Here is a 4,992-nt window from a genome sequence, read left to right as displayed (position 1 = left end):
TTTCCAGGTAAGCCAGGAAGAGAGCAGGAGGCCCCCTGCTGAAAAGGGGAATCCTTCCATTTGGCACCGAGCCCCTTAGGGCTATCCGGACATGGAGAACTACAACCCTAACAGCAGGGTTTCCCAACACATATTTGGTTGGCAAAGAACTTTATCTCTAGGGAAACAACCTCACTCAGCTCCACCCTGAGAATAATTTTTCTGTGGCTCTCACTCTGTCAAGTTTAAACACTATGGCCATAGCCTGTGATGTGGCTCTGCTGCCTAGCATGTGTGAGACTCTGGGTTCCAGCACTGGAAAACAAAATACCATGACATACTGGAGTCTGTCTACCACTGGAGCACCCAGAGCCTTCCCAAACCCAGCTTCTCTTACTCAACCTTTCACTAGCCTGTGCTCCACAGCAATACCTCTTTCTCAAACAGTCCAGATTCCAGTTGTGCCCAGTGACATTCAGTTTATTCCTCCCCCAGTCACTTGGCAGCTATTTACGTTTTATTGTTTATATTTTGGTGGTACTGGGGATGGAACCCAGGGCCTCCTATATGCTAGGCAGGTGCTCTACTGTTGAGCAACTAGTAGATTCTAGACAAGGACTCTCCTGCTAAGCCATACCCCAGCCTTTGACAGCTATTTACTAAATTTTAGTATGGCCAGACTTTGTTTTAGGTACCTGGAACTCAGCTACAAAAAAGATGAATCCCTACTGTCAGACAGACAAAAAATAGAGAAAATGTACTAAAATTTGCTTGGACCTAGTGGCACAGGTCTGCAATCCCAGCTGTTCCCCATTCTACAGCAGAAAGATTACAAGTTTCAAAACCTGCCTGGGCTACAGGGTGAGGGCAAGGTCAGCCTGCACTATGTAGCAAAATGAAGTCTGTTTCAAATGGAAAAGCTGGGCTCAGTAGTTAGGACTGCTTACTGCTCTAAGTGCTGGGGGTGCAAATTATTGGTGGAGTACTTGCCTAGCGTGTGTGAGGCCCTGAGTTCAACTCACAGTCTGGAAAGAGACTAAAATTTGCAGGGAGGAACTGAAGCGATGTGAGGGGTAGAGACTGGAAGTAGAGGGGACTTGCTTTAGGTAGAGGTGGAGGGAAGGCCTGTCTCAAGAGGTGACATTTGAATAAAGGCGGGATGAAGGGAGGAAGAGAGAATGTTATGATAAGGAACAGCATTGCAGTCAGAGGGAACAGCCAGTGCAAAGGCCCTGAGGTCAAGACAGGCTTGAGTCATCTGAGGAGCAGCAAAGAGGCCCCTATGGACAGAGTGAAATGATGGAAGAGAGATATGGGGGATGGAAGAGCACCTCAGAGTATGACTGTTTTCCCTGACCATCTCTAGGTCTCTGCCACTGCTGTTCCTTCTATCAGATGTCCACTTTTTCCTTCCGTTTTTGAGATGCATGTTACTATGTAGCCCTGGCTAGTTGGAACTAGGAGAGATCTGCCTGCCTCTGCCTCTGGAGTGCTGGGACTCAGAGCATGTGCCACCGGACTCAGCTCAGACACACTTCTCTTTAACTACCTGGCAATTACCTAACTAATTCTTTACCCCTCTGTGAAGCCTGGCCTGGATAATCCCCACCAAGGTGTGTCTGTCCCTTCAGGCCTCCCCTTTCCCTGCCTTTCCCCTGCTGCCTCCCATTGTGGCCACTCCTTCATGCTACAGGCAGAGGTAACACAAGGCCTTTGAAATGAAACCACACAATGCCAAGGGCCAGAAATGAAAGGGTAGGACAAGGGGGAGCAGACTGGGAGAGTCTCAAAAAGGTGACACAGTGACCCAAAAATTAATAAATTTTATAAAACGTGCTGGTGAACAAAGGCACCTACTGCCAAGTCTAACGACCTTGAGTTTGACTCTTAGGACCCACATGGTGGAAGGAGAGAGCTGACTCCTGAGAGTTGTGCTCTGACACCCCCCCACACCTATACAATGGCACATGCACACCCACATACATATGCACATAATAAATACATAATAATAATTGAAAAATAAAGTCAGGTATTGTGGCGTGTGCAACAAATTTAAAAATAAAGAAAATTTAAACAGTGACCTAAATGAACAAAAGGAGCCAGCCTTGGGGAGCCGTGCTGGGACAGCATTCCAGAGCAGAGAACAGCCTGTGTAAAGGCCCTGTGGTTGGCAGCAAGGGGAGGAGACCAGAGTGGCTAGACAGACACTTTCTAGGCCAAATAAGGGTGAGAAACTTCCTAAGATTGCTTGGAGGGCAGGACCTGACTTCCCATCAGTGAGAGTGAACAACAGTGCCATGTAATGTTTTCAAGGCCCCAGAGTAGACTGGAGAAAAGCCAGAGATGCTTCAGGGGCTCACCGGGACTGTTATCATTATTATGTGGAGATTTTTACAATTAGTTCTTTGTCTCCCTTCTTAAAGCTCAGAGTACAGTTCTGTCTCCAGTGTACCAAAATCCCCAGTGGGCATTGATAAAGGCTCACTGAGTAAATGAATGCTGGAAGGTTGAGCAAGAATCTGGCTTCATTCCCCAGCTGCATCCCGGGAGACAGCTTGGAACCTCCCAGGCAGGAGTGGTCTGGGCCCTGGGCAAGGTACTTCTAGCCAACCCAGTGCCTGGTCTGGCTGAAAATCTCCCTGCCTCCTCTGCCCTATCCATAAAATGCATGTGTTTCTAAACCACTATGTAGGGGCCATGAGTATCCTGGCCGACTCTGAAGGTGAGCAAGGGCCTCTCTCTTTTTTTAATCTAGAAGGAGAAAGCTGGACAACTTGTTTGCCAACTTCTTTAATTCACTCAAGGAACATTTTAGGTATAATTAAGATGTCAACTTGCTGGAGGGGGTAAGTGAGGGAGATACTTGAGAAGGCTAGAGCAGATCACACAGATCCTTGTGGGTAGGAATTAGGTGTTTTTTTTCTGAGTGTAGGGGAATCAATGGAGGCTTCTAGGGACATGCTCGAGTTAGCTGTTCACAGGCTCACAGGCCCCTCTGGTCTGTGAGGCTAGAGCAGATCACACAGATCCTTGTGGGTAGGAATTAGGTGTTTTTTTTTCTGAGTGTAGGGGAATCAATGGAGGCTTCTAGGGACATGCACGAGTTAGCTGTTCACAGGCTCACAGGCCCCTCTGGTCTGTGGTGGGGAGAAGAGACCGTGGGAGTTAGGCAGTCTGGGGAACTGGGGAGAAGGGTCCAAATAGATCTGTGAAGCTCGGGGAATATGAGGAGCTGTAATTCTCCTTTTCCCTGTTAAATTGCCCCCAAAGAGTTGGCCAGAAGGAAAAGAGAGAAAAACACCACAGCTTGGTCTCTGGGATGATAGAAATTACCCAAGGTACTTGTGGCTGAATCCTGGAAGGCACTGTGTTGGTATGCACACTTCCCACCTGGAGTCCTGAGGATCATCTGTGAAGCTCGGGGAATATGAGGAGCTGTAATTCTCCTTTTCCCTGTTAAATTGCCCCCAAAGAGTTGGCCAGAAGGAAAAGAGAGAAAAACACCACAGCTTGGTCTCTGGGATGATAGAAATTACCCAAGGTACTTGTGACTGAATCCTGGAAGGCACTGTGTTGGTATGCACACTTCCTACCTGGAGTCCTGGGGATCTAAGTTTGGGTTTCTGAGTGAGTGAGGGGTCCTGGCAGACTGGCAAACCAAACTGCCCAATTACTTCAGTCACCTAGGAGAAACTCTGCAGAAGTCTCCACATTACACCTAGGCACCTGGGCACTAATATGCACTGATGGAGTTCCATCTGATAGTAGCAGCCAGGAAAAAGAAGCCAGTCCCCATTTCACTGAAGGCAAAACCTAGAACTTCGAAAGCTCAAGGATCCACAGGGCCAAGAGCACAGCAGAGAACCCACTGGGATTCAAAACCCTTTGATTAATAGTGACAATATTAAACCTGATAAATATCAGCAAAACGGCTCAGCGGGTAAAGGTGCTTGCTGACAGCCTGACAACCTGAGTTCTTTCCATATATGCAGGCAATACACTTATACACAGAAAATAATATTAAAATATTTCTAAAATTTAGAATAGGGGTTGGAGAGGTGGCTCAGTGGTTAAGAGTTCTTGAAAGGACCTGAACTCGGTTTCCCACTTCAGGTAGCTCACAACAGCCAGTAACTCCAGATCCAGGGGATGTGACGCCCTCTTCTGGCCTCAGCCGGCACTAGGTATGTACGTGGTGCACTTACATGCAGGCCAAATACTCATAAAATAAAAATAAATAAGATCTTTAAAAAATTAAAATAAGCTAGGGTGGTGGCGCATGCCTTTAATCCCAGCACTCGGGAGGCAGAGGCAGGCAGATCTCTGTGAGTTAGAGGTCAGCCTGGTCAACATAGTGAGTTCTAGGCCAACTGGGCTACAGGGAGACGCTGTCTCAAAAACACCAAAAAAAACCAAAACCAAAACCAAAACCAAAACCAAAAACAAACCACCCCCAAAAACCAAAAACATCCCCAAAACATAAAAAATCAGAATAAAGCGCTTGCAGCAGCCGAACTTCATTGCACGCTTTTGTTCTCCACTTGACACACCCTCACTTGTTTTATCAACACCCTTTCCCACTTCCCGCACGCAGAGCTCTGAGGGGTGTGCGGGGGTCTCCCAAGGCTCGGAAGCTGGGATGTGATCTCAGACCCGCACAGGGCTTGCCAGGTAAGGGTGGAGGGCACGTCTATGCTACTGAGCTGGGGGAAGCTGGAGTCCAGCGGCCTGGGCTTGCAGACCCGAGGCGGGGCAGGAAATGGATCCAGAGTTTTGCTTTCTGAGGAGTCGTAGAGGACCCCAAGGCCTCGACAGCGGGCTTTCCCTCGGCCCCGTCCTGCCTGGGATCCTGGCGCACGTCGGTGCTGGGGCGAAGCAGGGCGCAGCGGGGGCGCGCGACACGGCTGAGGGGATGTCGGGCGCGAGCCGGAGCCCCGGGAGCCCCGCCCAGCCCCGCCCCCTCCCCTCCCCCGGCGGCGACCTCGGCGCTCACGTGACCGGCCCCGCGGCCGC

Source organism: Nannospalax galili, unplaced genomic scaffold (genome assembly GCF_000622305.1).
Source record: "Nannospalax galili isolate Female #2095 unplaced genomic scaffold, S.galili_v1.0 scaffold47, whole genome shotgun sequence".
In the NCBI taxonomy this organism is placed as follows: domain Eukaryota; kingdom Metazoa; phylum Chordata; class Mammalia; order Rodentia; family Spalacidae; genus Nannospalax; species Nannospalax galili.
Note: the sequence above shows the minus strand (reverse complement) of the source record.